This window comes from Lagenorhynchus albirostris, chromosome 14 (assembly GCF_949774975.1).
Source record: "Lagenorhynchus albirostris chromosome 14, mLagAlb1.1, whole genome shotgun sequence".
NCBI classification, from domain to species: domain Eukaryota; kingdom Metazoa; phylum Chordata; class Mammalia; order Artiodactyla; family Delphinidae; genus Lagenorhynchus; species Lagenorhynchus albirostris.
Window position 1 is genome coordinate 38327879 of NC_083108.1, and position 19407 is coordinate 38347285.

The following is a 19407-nucleotide window of genomic DNA, read 5'->3' on the forward strand; positions in this document are numbered from 1 at the left end:
CTCTCCTCAGATCCCTCACTGAAGATTTGCACTCTTGCTTTGGTTCTGCAGGGCCCTTCAAGTACATTTTCTTTTTTATTTTTACATCTTTATTGGAGTATAATTGCTTTACAATGGTGTGTTAGTTTCTGCTTTATAACAAAGTGAATCAGTTATACATATGTTCCCATATCTCTTCCCTCTTGCGTCTCCCTCCCTCCCACCCTCCCTATCCCACCGCTCTAGGTGGTCACAAAGCACCGAGCTGATCTCCCTGTGCTATGCGGCTGCTTCCCACTAGCTATCTGTTTCACGTTTGGTAGTGTGTATATGTCCATGCCACTCTCTCACTTTGTCACAGCTTACCCTTCCCCTCCCCATATCCTCAAGTCCATTCTCTAGTAGGTCTGTGTCTTTATTCCTGTCTTACACCTAGGTTCTTCATGACATTTTTTATTTTCTTAAATTCCATATATATGTGTTAGCATACGGTATTTGTCTTTCTCTTTATGACTTACTTCACTCTGTATGACAGACTCTAGGTCCATCCACATCATTACAAATAGCTCAACTTGGTTTCTTTTTATGGCTGAGTAATATTCCATTGTATATATGTGCCACATCTTCTTTATCCATTCATCCGATGATGGACACTTAGGTTGTTTCCGTGTCCTGGCTATTGTAAATAGAGCTGCAATGAATATTTTGGTACATGACTCTTTTTGAATTATGGATTTCTCAGGGTATATGCCCAGTAGTGGGATTGCTGGTCATATGGTAGTTCTATTTGTAGTTTTTTAAGGAACCTCCATACTGTTCTCCATAGTGGCTGTACCAATTCACATTCCCAACAGCAGTGCAAGAGTGTTCCCTTTTCTCCACACCCTCTCCAGCATTTATTGTTTCTAGATTTCTTGGTGATGGCCATTCTGACTGGTGTGAGATGATATCTCATTGTAGTTTTGATTTGCATTTCTCTAATGATTAATGATGTTGAGCATTCTTTCATGTGTTTGTTGGCAGTCTGTATATCTTCTTTGGAGAAATGTCTATTTAGGTCTTCTGCCCATTTTTGGATTGGGTTGTTTGTTTTTTTGTTATTGAGCTGCATGAGCTGCTTGTAAATTTTGGAGATTAATGCTTTCTCAGTTGCTTCATTTGCAAATATTTTCTCCCATTCTGAGGGTTGTCTTTTGGTCTTGTTTCTGGTTTCCTTTGCTGTGCAAAAGCTTTGAAGTTCCATTAGGTCCCATTTGTTTATTTTTGTTTTTATTTTCATTTCTCTAGGAGGTGGGTCAGAAAGGATCTTGCTGTGATTTATGTCATAGAGTGTTCTGCCTATGTTTTCCTCTAAGAATTTGATAGTTTCTGGCCTCTGGCCTTTAGGTCTTTAATCCATTTTGAGTTTATTTTTGTGTATGGTGTTAGGGAGTGATCTAATCTCATACTTTTACATGTGCCTGTCCAGTTTTCCCAGCATCAGTTATTGAAGAGGCTGTCCTTTCTCCACTGTACATTCCTGCCTCCTTTATCAAAGATAAGGTGACCATATGTGCGTGGGTTTATCTCTGGGCTTTCTATCCTGTTCCATTGATCTATGTTTATGTGCCAGTACCATGCTGTCTTGATTACTGTAGCTTTGTAGTATAGTCTGAAGTCAGGGAGCCTGATTCCTCCAGCTTCGTTTTTCGTTCTCAAGATTGCTTTGGCTATTCGGGGTCTTTTGTGATTCCATACAAATTGTGAAATTTTTTGTTCTAGTTCTGTGAAAAATGCCAGTGGTAGTTTGATAGGGATTGCATTGAATCTGTAGATTGCTTTGGGTAGTAGAGTCATTTTCACAATGTTGATTCTTCCAATCCAAGAACATGGTATATCTCTCCATCTATTTGTATCATCTTTAATTTCTTTCATCAGTGTCTTATAATTTTCTGCATACAGGTCTTTTGTCTCCTTAGGTAGGTTTATTCCTAGATATTTTGTTCTTTTTGTTGCATTGGTAAATGGGAGTGTTTTCTTGATTTCACTTTCAGATTTTTCATCATTAGTGTATAGGAATGCCAGAGATTTCTGTGCATTAATTTTATATCCTGCTACTTTACCAAATTCATTGATTAACTCTAGTAGTTTTCTGGTAGCATCTTTAGGATTCTCTATGTAGAGTATCATGTCATCTGCAAACATTGACAGCTTTACTTCTTCTTTTCCAATTTGGATTCCTTTTCTTCTCTGATTGCTGTGGCTAAAACTTCCAATACTATGTTGAATAAGAGTGGTGAGAGTGGGCAACCTTGTCTTGTTCCTGATCTTAGTGGAAATGCTTTCAGTTTTTCACCATTGAGGATGGTGTTGGCTGTGGGTTTGTCATATATGGCCTTTATTATGTTGAGGAAAGTTCCCTCTATGCCTACTTTCTGCAGGGTTTTTATCATAAATGGGTGTTGAATTTTGTCAAAAGCTTTCTCTGCATCTATTGAGATGACCATATGGTTTTTCTCCTTCAATTTGTTAATATGGTGTATCACATTAAATGATTTGCGTATATTGAAGAATCCTTGCATTCCTGGAATAAACCCCACTTGATCATACTGTATGATCATTTTAATGTGCTGTTGGATTCTGTTTGCTAGTATTTTGTTGAGGATTTTTGCATCTATATTCATCAGTGATATTGGCCTGTAGTTTTATTTCTTTGTGACATCCTTGTTTGGTTTTGGTATCAGGGTGATGGTGGCCTCGTAGAATGAGTTTGAGAGTGTTCCTCCCTCTGCTATATTTTGGAAGAGTTTGAGAAGGATAGGTGTTAGCTCTTCTCTAAATGTTTGATAGAATTCACCTGTGAAGCCATCTGGTCCTGGGCTTTTGTTTGTTGGAAGATTTTTAATCACAGTTTCAATTTAAGTGCTTGTGATTGGTCTGTTCATATTTTCTATTTCTTTCAAGTACATTTTGTGACTGACTTTTTTCATCTATCATAATGTTTTCAGCTTCATCCATTCCTTTTTATGGCTAAATAATATCTCATTGTATGGATACACCATATTTTGTTTATTCATCAGTTGATGGGCATTTGGGTTGAAGCCAAAAGGAGGAGGGGCTGTGAATTAAGTTATGAGCTGTACGTAATAAAGTTATGCCAGCCCATTTATGCCTTTTACTGGGGCAATTTGACATCTCAATCTACAAACTGCCTCTCTCCTCCAGGTTGAGGAGGGGACATATGTCCCAGGAGGCAGGGATAGTGAGTGGGGGGAGTCATGAAGGGCTCCACTGCATGGGACCTCTCCCAGGTCTGAAGCAGTCTTGCTCCCACATTGAGGCATTTCCCACAGGACCCCATCTGGGGCCAGGCTCTCACTTCAAGGGCACAATTTTATTGCTAGAGCATCTAGACATAGCACATTTAATCAGTCAGGAATTTCTTCTGTCACCAGATCAACAACTGTGGCCCTAACACAACTAGGAAAAGATTCCCTATAAATACAGATTTAACCAATTTCTGCTTTTTCTTAGTTAAACAGAAAAAGCTTAGGGTGGGGCTTGAGAAGGAGGAAAGGAAATAATCTCTATCCCCAAAGCTACTCTACAGCAGACAGCAGGAAGTGTCAGGTGTGTATGAGAACTGGCAGGGCTGCAAGAGCTAAGATTGATTGGAAGTGGCAGAAACTAGAGACAGTTCTTTTTAAAAGACCACATAAAACAAAACAATGGTGCGTTTAGAAAACATGTGTTTCTAGAATTAATTGTAAAAGGCAGCGATGAAAATGGCTGTCAGGACATGTCCTGAGACCTTCTTGCTGAACTGTGCTCCAATTGCAGTGAGGTCCTTGAGTTTATCCACTCCCACAGGGTTCCCCAGAGGTGCCAGAGGGGGCCTGGAAATCCACACTTTTAACAGGGCCATGAGTGGTCTGAGCATCCCATTTCGGAATCACTGTCCTAGAGGCCACCTTAGTTCTGTCTTCTGATTGCAGTGTTCATTTCTGAAGGTGGAAGTCACAGAAGAAAGGAGAATGCTTTGGAGTCTTTGGGAGTGACATGGATCAGTCCTCACGTAACTGGAAAACTTAACTGCTTGGCACATTCCACTTAAGACACACGCCCACTTTAGGTCAATGAAAGGAGTATTTTAATATCGGTTCAATTTGTTTAATCGAGTTGAGAAGCCCTCCGGGGAGGCAGAACTACACCATTTCTACTGGAAGCTAATGGATATTCACAGGTTGACTGCATTATGGTGTATTAGTCAGGGTTCCCCTGAGAAACAGAACCAACAGAATATATATGTAAAGAGATTTATTATAAGGAGTAGGCTTATATGATTATGGAGGCTAAGAAGTTCCAGCCCGAGTCTGAAGCAGGAGAGCTGATAGTGTAACTTCCAGTCCAAGTCTGAATCCAAAGGCAAGAGGAGACCAATGTCCCAACTCAGAGACAGGTAGAGAGAGAGTGAATCCCTCACTCAGCCTTTTTGTTCTATTCAGGCCTTAATCTGATTGGATAAGACCCACCCACACTGGGGAGGGCAATCTGCTTTACTCATTCTACTGATTCAAATCTTAATCCAATCCATAAACACCTTCACAGACACACTCAGAATAATATTTAACCAAATATCTGTCCATCCCATGGTTCAGTTGATATATAAAATTAACCATTACATGTTATTTCACATTTCAAAATAAAGTGGGATCTAAATGTATTCTACTACTCTTAATTTAGTTAAACCTGGCGAAGGACCCCCAAGTCAAGAAGTCTCTAAAAAGATACCTCAGTGCTGTGCTTTTTCTTGGGTTGGCTGGCTGGTGACCCTGGTGTCCCTCTTCTTTCCCACCATGGCTACCGTGCTTTGTAACACGATGGCTTCTTTACATGGAGATCTCCTCCATCAGACTTGTGAGTTCCCAAAGCCAGGAACCTGGTCTATATTGTTTACCCAGTACTGCTAGCCTGGGATGGTGCCTGCCACATAGAAGGTGCTAGAAGGTGCTCAATAACCTTTTTTTAGAAATTGGACTTGATCCTTGGCCCATAATACTGGTATATTGAGTTGGCTTCCCCATCCACCACCAAATCTCTTGCAGGACAGGCTTATGGCATTGTTTAAGCTTGGTTTGACAAATTAATATGAAATACTAAGAGAAATTATTAACATTTTTATGACAGAGAAAGCATTAGAATAAAATGAGACTATAAAATAAAATTGTAGCAATTGACTAATAAAGACGAGGCTCAACCTAATAAACAATCTTTCCATAATTTGTTTTATTCTGGTGAGTTGTGGCAGCAGCTGCTGATTTACAACAGGCTGATTCTGACCAAATCTAGCTCAGATTGTGATGAAGAAATATAACTCAATATTACGCACAAAATATAGTTCATAGGGCTTCCCTGGTGGCGCAGTGGTTGAGAGTCCGCCTGCCGATGCAGGGGATGCGGGTTCGTGCCCCGGTCCGGGAAGATCCCACATGCCGCGGAGCGGGTGGGCCCCGCAACGGGAGAGGCCACAACAGTGAGAGGCCCACATACCGCAAAAAAAAAAAAAAAAAAAATATATATATATATATATATATATATATTTCAGTTTTTTTGTTTTGCACCAAATGTCATTGAGGCATTCAGAAAAATGTTAAAATACCTTTCATGGATGATTTTTCTCCAGTAAATTTTTAATCACACCAAATATGCAATAAACAAATGCAGTTATTGCCTCTATAATTAAATTGACTAAATTCACAAGTTCATCACATTAATTAAAACAGCACTCACCCAGCTGTCAAATTACAAATAGCTGGCTTTCTCTTGGGCTTCAGATGATAGCTTTTATTAGTTCATATATTTACGCATATACAGGCTATCATTTGCCCTGCACTCTTTCAGATTTGTTAATTTTGCAACAAATCCTTTGTTAGGAAAAAAATGAAAATTTAAGTAATATCTGTTCTTTAACTGAAACCCACAGTCAAACCTGTTGCAGCATTTTTTTTCAGTCAAATGTCAGTTATGTCCCTATAAATAAAGCTAATTACCAACTTCAAAGTAATAGATAACCCTGAACTTTTAGAGAAAAAGTATGTTTATTTGAATTCATTTAAGCTTGGATATAAATGATTTCAAGACATAATGGTGCAAAAACCCAGTATTCCCAGAGACTGATTATATTTGACTCTAAAGACCCAATGATAATACAACATAATTAAACACACGGTGGTGTGAGTGTCTCTGAAACACATTATCTGCAACGTGGATAAAGAGAAAAGAAACGGGATTTCCTTTTTTTTTTTTCCTTAAATGAGACTTTAAGAATGTAAATCTGGTTTTCAAATGTTTAGCTAAATCATTCTTTTCTCTCTCTCTCAAATCCTACATGAAGTTAGTTTTCATAGACTCAGATTTGGAAGTTGAGTCTAATTCCTGACTCAGAACCAGAATCTTCTTTTTGTTGCTCTAGTCGCAGGCAGCCTCTCAAGGCAGCCTTTCCTCTATTTGAAGGGCTCATTGCTGGAAGCATCTCCTTTATGTTGTTAGAGCCTTAAACCATGTCCTGTAGGGTCCCATAATCATTTGACCTTATTTGGCCTTGTTTCTGTAATTCAGAAAAAGCCCCTCTCACCCCTAGAAGTGACCTGAATCTTGCTCATATTATATGTTTTTCAGATGACTTCCTTCCATTCTGGATACTAAAACCCTGACTGACTCAAACTTGTCAATACTGGTTTTAAAATGTAAGTCACAAATTCAATTCTGCAGATTTCTTGAGTAGCATTGTGTCAGGTACATGCTAAAAATTTGGTTATTATAAAGAGATCATTTTTTTGTTTGTTTTGCACCAAGTGTCATTGAGGCATTCAGAAAAATGTTAAAATACGTTTCATGGATGATTTTTCTCCAGTAAATTTTTAATCACACCAAATATGCAATAAACAAAATGCAGTTATTTCCTCTATAATTAGATTGGCTAAATTTTACTGTCCTCCAGTAGTTTCCAATTGGGAATAGACCAATTCTGCACCTCTCTCCAAGCTTCTCTTTCCACGCCATCCCAGTCTCCCTCTAAGGGGGAAGTTGTGCCTGTGGTTGGGTAAATCCCAGGATAGTCACTGGTCCTGTTTTACTAGGAGACCAGGTGGCTGAGCCTTAAAAGATACCACCCGTTTGTGGTGCCCTGTCCATCTTCCCTAAGGCAAGATTTGGAGTCTAGTGACAGGCCAGCCATCCACTGTTTCTGTGTTGTGTCCACTCTTGGTAAGTGGACTCTGCCCACTTGAACCCCCTCCATCTCTCTCTGTCTCTCCGTCGATCTGCCCCTCTCTCTGCACTGGAGGTGCAGGTGGGAAGAGTAAGTATCCCACTTTGACCTTGAACCAAATCTGCCTACTCTAACTGAATTTTCCTAGTGGGCTCTACTTTGTAGAACAAGGGCATTGGTTCACATTAAATCCTGGCACTTCATTCTCATTCTGCTATTGTTCTTTAAACACAGATTCCTCAGCCTGAGCCACGATGAGGAGGAGTGGGGGGAGGAGAAGCACGATACAGACTTTCCTGGGACCCTGTGCCTCATTCCACCAGGTGCACACCAGAGCCCCACCCAGAAATCCCAACACTCACACGGCAGACATAATAAAAAATATATACCCATGAAAGGAGAACAAAAACATGGAGTTTCCTGGGTGAGAGATTGGGGGTTGAGGTAGAAGTTGTAAGGCAAGGTATGGAAAGAATTGGAACTTTCAGCAGGTGCAGCTGGAAGGCTGAGGAGGGAGATGACAGCTTGTGAGGGGGGGAGAAACTGGAATATATTCAGGAAATGGTGAGATCTCAAGTTCAGTTGAAACATGTAGGAAAGAGAGGGAAGAAGAAGGCTGGAAAGAGCTGGCCAAAACATGAAGCTCTTTGCCTTACAGGCCAAGGTTTTGTGCATGACTGGGTAGGCAATGAGGAGGTGCTGAGGTTTAGCGTGTTGGGAAGTAGAAGTGGTCCCCTCACATACAATGATATGTGGGCCAGGAAAGAGGGAAAAGGGAGGCTGGGCAACTGTGAGCCCAGTGAGGAGGCTCTCAAGTGTAACACCCAGATGTGGTGGTCCGTGGAGAGGGCAGTGCAGAAAGGATTGATGCAAACCCAGGTTGGACTCATATTTTTAGCTGCCACATCAAATTCTTGGTTGACGTTGGACTTAGCATTGACTGAGATCACCAGATCTTTTTTTTCACAGGAATTCTTTCAAGTCTCCCCACACTCACAATTTACAAGTGACTAGGAAGATGTCTGTATAAAGCCTGACATTCATCTTTGTGCAAATTAATCTTTTTTAGTGTTAACTTGACATTCCTGACTCCCAAGATAAGTCTCAATCTTCACTCTGTTGTCTATCACTTTATCTCTTCTTCCCTGCTCTGTTTTGTCAGAAAATGGAATAACCATCAAAGCTATTGCTAAAAATGTTGACAAAATAAGGACAGATAGAGGCCCCTGGAGCTCCAAGTGGAAACCCCGCCAATAGCATCAAAACCATTGACCAACAGACTGCAGGAACATTGCTTCCCTAGAAGCAAATCCATCCATCAACCTCATCATGCCCCTGAGTGTTAATCATTTCACTCCATAAAAGACTTCACAGTGACATCAAATACTCTGTGCATTCCCCTGGCCTCTGGACTCTAGCACGGGCAGTGATGAGAAGGTGGGTCATGTGACACTATTGTTCTGCTAATTTTACAAAGACTGCTCTGTCTTATTTTCTTTCTTTTTTTTTTTGTGGTACGCGGGCCTCTCACTGCCGTGGCCTCTCCCGTTGTGGAGCACAGGCTCCGGACGCGCAGGCTCAGCGACCATGGCTCATGGGCCCAGCCGCTCCGCGGCATGTGGGATCTTCCCGAACCGGGGCACGAACCCGTGTCCCCTGCATCGGCAGGCGGACTCTCAACCACTGCGCCACCAGGGAAGCCCTCTTATTTTCATTTTAAAGATATTTTCATTTTTCTTATACAAATACAAGAAGTAAGATTACTGGATCATATAGTAGTTTTCCATAGTGGCTGCACCAATTTACATTCCCACCAACAGTGCACAAGAGTTGCCTTTTCTCCACATCCTCACTAACATTTGTTATCTCTTGTCTTTTTGATAATAGCCATTCTAACAGGTATAAGGTGATATCTTATTGTGGTTTTGATTTGCATTTCCCTGGTGATAGTGATGTTGAGCACGTTTTCATGTACCTGTTGGCCATTTGTATGTCTTCAGAAAAATGTCTATTTACTTCCTCTGCCCATTTTTAACCGAATGGTTTTGTTTTGTTTTGTTTTTGTTATTGAGTTGTGTGAGTTCTTTATATTTCACATATTAACTTTTATCAGATATTTGATTTGTAAATACTTTCTCCCATTCTGTAGGCTGCCTTTTCATTTTGTTGATAGTTTCCTTTGCTGTGCAGAAGCTGTTTAGTTTTATGTGGTCCCATTTGTTTATTTTTGCTTTCGTTGCCTTTGCTTTTGGAGTCAAATCCAAAAAATCATTGCCAAGACCAATGTCAAAGAGCTTATCCTTTGTATTTTCTTCTAGGAGTTTTATGGTTTCAGGCCTTATGTTTAAGTCTTATTCAATTTTGAGTTGCCTTTTGTGTATGGTGAAAGATAGTGGTCGAGTTTCATTCTTTTGCATGTGGTTGTCTGGTTTTCTCAGCAACATTTCTTGAAGTGACTATCCTTTCCCCACTGTATATTCTTGGCTCCTAAATTAATTGACTGTATATACATGGGTTTATTTCTGGGCTCTCTATTCTGTTCCTTTGAGCTATGTGTCTCTTTTTATGCCAACACCATAATGTTTTCATTACTATAGCTTTGTAATATAGTGTGAAAATCAATGTTAAAAAACAAAATTCAAAAAAAAAACAAAATTCAACTGAGTAAATTTGAAGATCTAATTGGCTTTATTCAAAGATTCATGAATTGGGCAACATCTCATCTAGTAAGCAGAAAGGTGCTCCAAGGAGTTGTACAAAATGGAAGGTTTTTATAGGTAAAAAGAGAGTGGGACAAGGAAATGAAAAGAGTAGATTACTTCAGGAAAGGTTATCTTCCTTTAGGGATAGGCAGTGGGTCTTAGGCAGATTACCTCACTAGTGCTGACCAGGAAATCAAGACTGATTTGTTTAAATTTCCATTCTTGGGAGAAGCTGAAACTGCAGTTAGGTTAGGTAGTCTTGGTGGGTCTTAGCACAGGTGACTCCATTTGGGGCTTGTTTCTTTTAACATCGGGAAGTGTGATGCCTCCAGCTTTGTTCTTCTTTCTCAAGATTGCTGTGGCTATCTGGGGTCTTTTGTGGTTGTATACAAATTTTGGGATTGTTTGTTCTATTTCTGTGAAAAATGTCATTAGTATTTTGATAGGGATTGCTCTGAATCTGTAAATCCCTTTGGGTAGTATGGACATTTTAACTATTTTTTATTTGGACATTTTAACTATTAATTGATCCAAACTATGGGCATAAAATATTTTTCCATTTATTTGTGTCTTCTTCAGTTTCTTTCATCAGAGTCTTATAGTTTTCAGTGTACAGATTCTTCACCTCCTTGGTTAAATTCAATCTTGCTATTTTATTCTTTTTGATACAATTGTAAATGGGGTTGTTTTCTTAATTTCTCTTTCTGATAATTCATTTTTACTGTATAGAGTTGTAACTGATTTTTGTATATTGATTTGGTATCTTGCAACTTTACTGATCTTGTTTATTAAATCTAACAGTTTTTTGGTGGAGTCTTTAGGGTTTTCTATGTATAATTCATTAATTATATATTTTCTCTATATTATATATATAATTTATTTTATTATTATTATTAAGAAAATTTAAAACACACCTTGTAGGCAGAATTCTAAGAGAGTTTCATGATCTCCACCCCCTGATGTTATGCCCATGATTGGGTTTCATATATGGCAAAAATGAAGGAATTTTGCAAATGTAGCTAAAGTCCCTAAGCAATAGACCTCGTTTTTTTTGTTGTTGTTGTTTTTAAAAAATATTTTATTCCTTTATTCTCTTTTTCTGGAGAAGATTTTAGTCCTGGATACATGAAATATGTCAGGGGGAGGTAAAAATCATTGTGTATCCAAATAACAATATATTTGCTGAATACCTTTTCTTTCTTTGGAGTTATACAATAAGCTGATTTTTTTGCCTTTATTTATTTATTTTTTATACAGCAGCTTCTTATTAGTTATCTACTTTATACATATTAGTGTATATATGTCAGTCCCAATCTCCCAAATCATCCCCCCCTCCACTTTGCCCCCTTCGTGTCCATACGTTTGTTCTCTACATCTGTGTCTCTATTTCTGCCCTGCAAACCGATTCATCTGTACCATTTTTCTACATTCCACATATATGCGTTAATATACGATATTTGTTTTTCTCTTTCTGACTTACTTCACTCTGTATGACAGTCTCTAGGTCCATCCACGTCTCTACAAATGAACCAGTTTTGTTCCTTTTTATGGATGAGTAATATTCCATTGTGTATATGTACCGTATCTTCTTTTTTTTTTTTTTAACATCTTTATTGGGGTATAATTGCTTTACAATGGTGTGTTAGTTTCTGCTTTATAACAAAGTGAATCAGTCATACATAAACATATGTTCCCATATGTCTTCCCTCTTGCGTCTCCCTCCCTCCCACCCTCCCTATCCCACCCCTCCAGGCTGTCACAAAGCACCGAGCCAATATCCCTGTGCCATGCGGCTGCTTCCCACTAGCTATCTACCTTACTACGTTTGTTAGTGTGTATATGCCCATGACTCTCTCTCGCCCTGTCACAGCTCACCCTTCCCCCTCCCCGTAACCTCAAGTCCGTTCTCTAGGAGGTCTGCGTCTTTATTCCTGCTTTGTACCGTATCTTCTTGATACATTCATCTGTCGATGGGCATTTAGGTTGCTTCCATGACGTGGCTATTGTAAATAGTGCTGCAGTGAACGTTGGGATGCATGTGTCTTTTAGAATTATGGTTTTCTCTGGGTATATGCCCAGTAGTGGGATTGCTGGGTCATATGGTAATTCTATTTTTAGTTTTTTAAGGAACCTCCATACTCTTCTCCATAGTGGCTGTATCAGTTTACATTGCCACCAACAGTGCAAGAGGGTTCCCTTTTCTCCACACCCTCTCCAGCATTTGTTGTTTGTAGATTTTCTGATGATGCCCATTCTAACTGGTGTGAGGTGATACCTGGCTGTAGTTTTGATTTGCATTTCTCTAATAATGATGTTGAGCAGTTTTTTATGTACCTCTTGGCCATCTGTATGTCTTCTTTGGAGAGATGTGTATTTAGGTCTTATTCCCATTTTATGATTGGGTTGTTTTTTTAATATTGAGCTGCATGAGCTGTTTATATATTTTGGAGATTAATCCTTTGTTTGCAAATATTTTCTTCCATTCTGAGGGTTGTCTTTTCGTCTTGTTTATAGTTTCCTTCTCTGTGCAAAAGCTTTTAATTTTCATTAGGTCTCATTTGTTTATTTTTGTTTTTATTTCCATTACTCTAGGAGCTGGGTCAAAAAAGATCTTGCCCTGGTTTATGTCAAAGAGTGTTTTTCCTATGATTTCCTCTAAGAGTTTTATAGTGTCTGATCTTACATTTAGGTCTTTAATCCATTTTGAGTTTATTTTTGTGTATGGTGTTCTAATTTCATTCCTTTACATGTAGCTGTCCACTTTTCCTAGCACCACTTACTGAAGAGACTGTCTTTTCTCCATTGTATATCCTTGCCTCCTTTGTCATAGATTAGTTGACCATAGGTGCATCGCTTTATCTCTGGGCTTTCTATCCTGTTCCATTGATCTATTTTTCTGTTTTTGTGCCAGTACCATATTGTCTTGATTACTTTAGCTTTGTAATATAGTCTGAAGTCAGGGAATCTGATTCCTCCAGCTCTGTTTTTTTCCCTCAAGACTGCTTTGGCTATTCAGGGTCTTTTGTGTCTCCATACAAATTTTAAGGTTTTTTTGTTCTAGTTCCGTAAAAAATGCCACTGGTAATTTGATAGGGATTGCATTGAATCTGTAGATTGCTTTGGGTAGTATAGTCATTTTCACCATATTGATTCTTCCAATCCAAGAACATGATATATCTCTCTATCTGTTTGTGTCATCTTTGATCTCTTTCATCAGTGTCTTATAGTTTTCTGAGTACAGGTCTTTTACCTCCTTAGGTAGGTTTATTCCTAGGTATTTTATTCTTTTTGTTGCAATGGTGAATGGGATCATTTCCTTAATTTCTCTTTCTGATCTTTCATTGTTAGTGTATAGGAATGCAAGAGATTTCTGAGCATTAATTTTGTATCCTGCAAGTTTACCAAATTCATTGATTAGCTGTAGTACTTTTCTGGTGGCATCTTTAGGATTCTCTATGTATAGTATCATGTCATCTACAAACAGTGAGTTTTACTTCTTTTCCAATTTGGATTCCTTTTATTTCTTTTTCTTCTCTGATTGCCATGGCTAGGACTTCCAAAACTGTGTTGAATAATAGTGGTGAGAGTTGACATCCTTGTCTTGTTCCTGATTTTAGAGGAAATGCTTTCAGTTTTCACCATTGAGAATGATGTTTGCTGTGGGTTTTTCATATATGGCCTTTATTATGTTGAGGTAGGTTCCCTCTATGCCCACTATCTGAAGAGTTTTTAACATAAATGGGTGTTGAATTTTGTCAAAAGCTTTTTCTGCATCTATTGAGATGATCATATACTTTTTATTCTTCAATTTTTTAATATGGTGTATCACATTGATTGATTTGAGTATATTGAAGAATCCTTGCATGCCTGAGATAAATCCCCTTGATCATGGTGTATGATCATTTTGATGTGTTTTTGGATTATTCTTGCTAGCATTTTGTTGAGGATTTTTGCATCTATATTCGTCAGTGATACTGGTCTGTAATTTTCTTTTTTTGTGATATCTCTGTTTGGTTTTGGTATCAGGGTGATGGTGGCCTCATAGAATGAGTTTGGGAGTGTTCCTTCCTCTGCAATTTTTTGGAAGAGTTTGAGAAGGATGGGTGTTAGCTCTTCTCTAAATGTTTGATAGAATTCACCTGTGAAGCCATCTGGTCCTGGGCTTTTGTCTGTTGGAAGATTTTTAATCACAGTTTCAATTCATTACTTGTGATTCGTCTGTTCATATTTTCTATTTCTTCCTGGTTCAGTCTGGGAAGGTTATACCTTTCTAAGAATTTGTCGATTTCTTCCAGGTTGTACATTTTATTGGTATAGAGTTTCTTGTAGTAGTCTCTTATGATGCTTTGTATTTTCTGTGGTGTCTGTTGTAACTTCTCCTTTTTCTTTTCTAATTTTATTGATTTGAGTCCTCTCCCTCTTTTTCTTGATGAGTCTGGCTAAAGGTTTATCAATTTTGTTTATCTTCTCAAAGAACCAGCTTTTAGTTTTATTGATCTTTGCTATTGTTTTGTTTGTTTCTATTTCATTTATTTCTGCTCCGATTTTTATGATTTCTTTCCTTCTATTAGCTTTGGGTTTTGTTTGTTCTTCTTTCTTTAGTTGATTTAGGGGTAAGCTTAGGTTGTTTATTTGAGATTTTTCTTGTTTCCTGAGATAGGACTGTATCACTATAAACTTCCCCCTTAGAACTGCTCTTGCTGCATCCCATAGGTTTTGGATCATTGTGTTTTCATTGTCATTTGTCTCTAGCTATTTTTTATTTCCCCTTTGATTTCTTCAGTGATCTCTTGGTTATTTAGTAACGTATTGTTTAGCCTCCATGTGTTTGTGTTTTTAGCGTTTTTTTCCCTGTAATTGATTTCTAATCTCATAGCGTTGTTGTCGGAAAGGATGCTTGATATGATTTCAGTTTTCTTAAATTTACTGAGGCTTGATTTCTTACCCAAGATATGTTCTATCCTTGTGAATGTTAAGTGTGCACTTGAGAAGAAAGTGTAATCTGCTGTTTTTGGATGGAATGTCCTATAAATATCAATTAAATCTACCTGGTCTATTGTGTCATTTAAAGCTTGTGTTTCCTTATTAATCTTCTGTCTGGATGATCTGTCCATTGGTGAAAGTGAGGTGTTAAAGTCCCTCCCTATTATTGTGTTACTGTTGATTTCCTCTTTTATAGATGTTAGCAGTTGCCTGATGTATTGAGGTGCTCCTATGTTGGGTTCCTATATGTTTATAATTGTTATATCTTCTTCTTGGATTGATCCCTTGATCATTATGTATTGTCCTTCCTTGTCTCTTGTAAGATTCTTTATTTTAAAGTCTATTTTATCTGATATGACTATTGCTACTCCAGCTTTCTTTTGATTTACAGTTGCATGGAATATCTTTTTCCATCCCCTCACTTTCAGTCTGTATGTGTCCCTAGATCTGAAGTGTGTCTCTTGTAGACAGCGTATATATGGGTCTTGTTTTTGTATCCATTCAGCAAGCCTGTTTCTTTTGTTTGGAGCATTTAATCCATTCATGTTTAAGGTAATTATCTATATGTATGTTCCTATAACCATTTCCTTGATTGTTTTGGGTTTGTTTTTGTAGGTCCTTTTCTTCTCTTGTGTTTCCCACTTAGAGAAGTTCCTTTAGCATTTGTTGTAGAGCTGGTTTGGTGGTGCTGAATTCCCTTAGCTTTTGCTTGTCTGTAAAGCTTTTGATTTCTCCGTCAAATCTGAATGAGATCCTTGCCAGGTAGTGTAGTCTTGGCTGTACGTTCTTCCCTTTCATCACTTTAAATATATCATGCCACTCCCTTCTGGCTTGTAGAGTTTCTGCTGAGAAATCAGCTGTTAACCTTATGGGAGTTCCCTTGTATGTTAGTTGTCATTTTTCCCTTGTTGCTTTCAATAATTTTTCTTTGTCTTTAATTTTTGTCAGTTTGATTCCTATGTGTCTTGGCGTGTTTCTCCTTGGGTTTATCCTGCCTGGGACTCTCTGTGCTTCCTGGACTTGGGTGGCTATTTCCTTTCCCATGTTAGGGAATTTTTCAACTATAATCTCTCTCTCTTTTTTTTTTCTTTATAAATTTATTTATTTAAGCTGCATTGGGTCTTCTTTGCTGAGCACAGGCTTTCTATCTAGTTGTGGCAAGGAAGGCTACTCTTTGTTGCTGTGCACGGGCTTCTCATTGCAGTGGCTTCTCTTGTTGCAGAGCATGGGCTCTAGGATCGCAGGCTTCAGTAGTTGTGGCTCACGGGCTCTAGGGTGCAGGCTCAGTAGTTGTGGTGCACACGCTTAGTTGCTTCATGGCATGTGGGCTCTTCCTGGAGCAGGGCTCGAACCTGTGTCCCCTGCATTGGCAGGTGGATTCTTAACCATTGCGCCATCAGGGAAGTCCCTATAATCTCTTCAGATATTTTCTTGGGTCCTTTCTCTCTCTCTTCTCCTTCTGGGACCCCTATAACGTGAATGTTGGTGCATTTAATGTTGTCCCTGAGGTCTCTTAGGCTGTCTTCATTTGTTTTCATTCTGTTTTCTTTATTCTGTTCTGTGGCAGTGAATTCCACCGTTCTGTCTTCCAGGTCACTTATCTGTTCTTCTGCCTCAGTTATTTTGCTATTGATTCCTTCTTGTGTATTTTTCATTTCGGTTATTGTATTGTTTATCTCTTTAATTCTTCTAGGTCTTTGTTAACCATTTCTTGCATCTTCTTGATCTTTGTCTCCATTCTTTTTCCAAGGTCCTGGATCATCTTCACTGTCATTATTCTGAATTCTTTTTCTGGAAGGTTGCCTATCTCCACTTCATTTAATTGTTTTCCTGGGGTTTTATCTTGTTCCTTCATTTGTTACATAGTCCTTTGCCTTTTCATTTTGTCTGTCTTTCTATGAATGTGGTTTTCGTTCCACAAGCTGCAGGATTGTAATTCTTCCTTCTTCTGCTGTCTGCCCTCTGGTGGATGAGGCTATCTAAGAGACTTGTGCAAGCTTCCTGTTGGGAGGGACTGGTGGTGGGTAGAGCTGGATGTTGCTCTGGTGGACAGAGCTCAGTAAAACTTTAATCTGCTTGTCTGCTGATGGGTAGGGCTGGGTTCCCTCCCTGTTGGTTGTTTGGCCTCAGGAGACCCAGCACTGGAGCCTACCCAGCTCTTTGGTGGGGCTAATGGTGGACTCTGAGAGGGCTCACGCCAAGGATTACTTCCCAGAACTTCGGCTGCCAGTGTCCTTGTCCCCACAGTGAGCCACAGCCGTCCCCCCACCTCTGCAGGAAACCCTCCAACCCTAGCAGGGAGCTCTGGTTCAGTCTCCTATGGGGTCACTGCTCCTTCTCTTGGGTCCCAATGTGCACACTACTTTGTGTGTGCCCTCCAAGAGTGGAGTCTCTGTTTCCCCCAGTCCTGTCAAAATCCTGTAATCAAATCCCTCTAGCCTGCAAAGTCTGATTCTCTAGGAATTCCTCCTCCCATTGCCAGACCCCCAGGTTGGGAATCCTGACATGGGGCTCAGAACCTTCACTCCAGTGGGTGGACTTCTGTGGTATAAGTGTTCTCCAGTTTGTGAGTCACCCACCCAGAAGTTATGGGACTTGATTTTATTGTGATTGCTCCCCTCCTACCATCTCACTGTGGCTTCTCCTTTGTCTTTGGATGTGGGGTATCTTTTTTGGTGAGTTCCAGTGTCTTCCTGTCAATGATTGTTCAGCAGTTATTTGTGATCTGGTGCTCTCACAAGAGGGAGTGAGCGCACATCCTTCTACTCCACCATCTTGAACTAATGAGCCAACCTCAAGTTAATGGAAAGAGAGATTTACCTGTACGGGCATGACCTAATCAGATGAACTCTTTAAAAGAAATTCAAAGCAACTGAGACTGTCTCCTGCTGGCCCTGATGAAGTCAACAGTCATGCTGTTAGCTGCCTAAGGAGAGTGACAGCCAATCAGAGCACAAACCTCAGTCCTACAATGCAAGGAACTGAATTTGCCAGCAACCTGAGGGAGCTTGGAAGCTAATTCTTCCCAAGTTGAGCTTGTAGATGGGAATGCAGCCCAGATGACATCTTTACTGTCACCTTGTGAGACCCTGAGCAGAGAACCCAACTAAGTATTCCTGGATTCCTAACCCACAAAAACTGTGACAGAGTAACTTTGTGCTATTTTAAGCCACTAAGTTTGTGGTAATTTGTTATGCAGTATTAGAAAACAGTTACACACACAAAAGTAGAGAGAGTAGTACAATGTAGCGCTACTCAAACTATAGTCCATGGACCCATGGTGTCCACAGTCTGTTTGTTTCTGATCCATGAGGCATTAAGTACAAAAATTGAGAGTAAACACTGAGAAACTTTCACAGAAATTTGACATTGCCATGACTTCCAAGTGCCTCTCACTGGATTCATCTCAAGAAGCAGGATAGACAGTTTGGATTTTTTAAACTTACATGATGTGGGCTTCCCTGGTGGTGCAGTGGTTGAGAGTCTTCCTGCTGATGCAGGGGACACGGGTTCGTGCACCGGTCCGGGAAGACCCCACATGCCACGGAGCGGCTGGGCCTGTGAGCCATGGCTGCTGAGCCTGCGTGTCCAGAGCCTGTTGCTTTGCAATGGGAGAGGCCACAACAGTGAGAGGCCCGCGTACTGCAAAATAAATAAATAAATAATAAATAAATAAATAAACTTACATGATGAATTGTGTACGGTGTGACTGATGTACCAGATACACATTGCAACATACACAATTTTCAGTTTAATTTGGCAACTGAAATCTAAAAGTTATAAAACTCCTAGTTTAAGCATTTATTTATTTTTATGACTTGTTATTTTTTTAAAATCAAGCTTTTCTGTTTTTAATTTAGCAAATTATTAGCTTAATTAGGAAAATAGCAATCCAATGATTTATTTTTAACCCTATGTTATTTGACCCCATGTTTCATTGACCATAGCTTGATACAGGGAGGAACTGCCTAGTATAAAGAAAACAAACCCACAGAGCAAATAAAGCCAGTAAAGAATTTTTAATTGTAGCATAAAGAATGCACAGATTTGTTAATATGGTAATTCTAGTATGTGTGAAATTTAAACATGATGGCGATATGTATTCTTTCTAACTTCAGTGTCAATAAACGCACCTAGCTCTGAACTATATAAATTACAAAAGAATATATCATCAACAAATGTAGTTTGGAGTTTGTTTTGTGTAGGACAGTGTGTTCTGATAGCATAGTTGCAATGATGGGAGAATATTCTGGACCAGTCACCTGGATTAAGGAGCTTGTGAATTAACGCACTGCTTCCTTCATTGAGAAAGTCTTGTTACCAAAACAAACAAATAAAAAAATCACGTGAACTAGTGTATTTAATGATTAATTAAAAATCTGTGAATTACATAAAAGCAAAATGCATTAACATGGAAACAACCTAAATATCCCTCGATGGATGAATGGATAAAGAAGGTACGGTATATATATATACAATGGAATGCTATTCAGC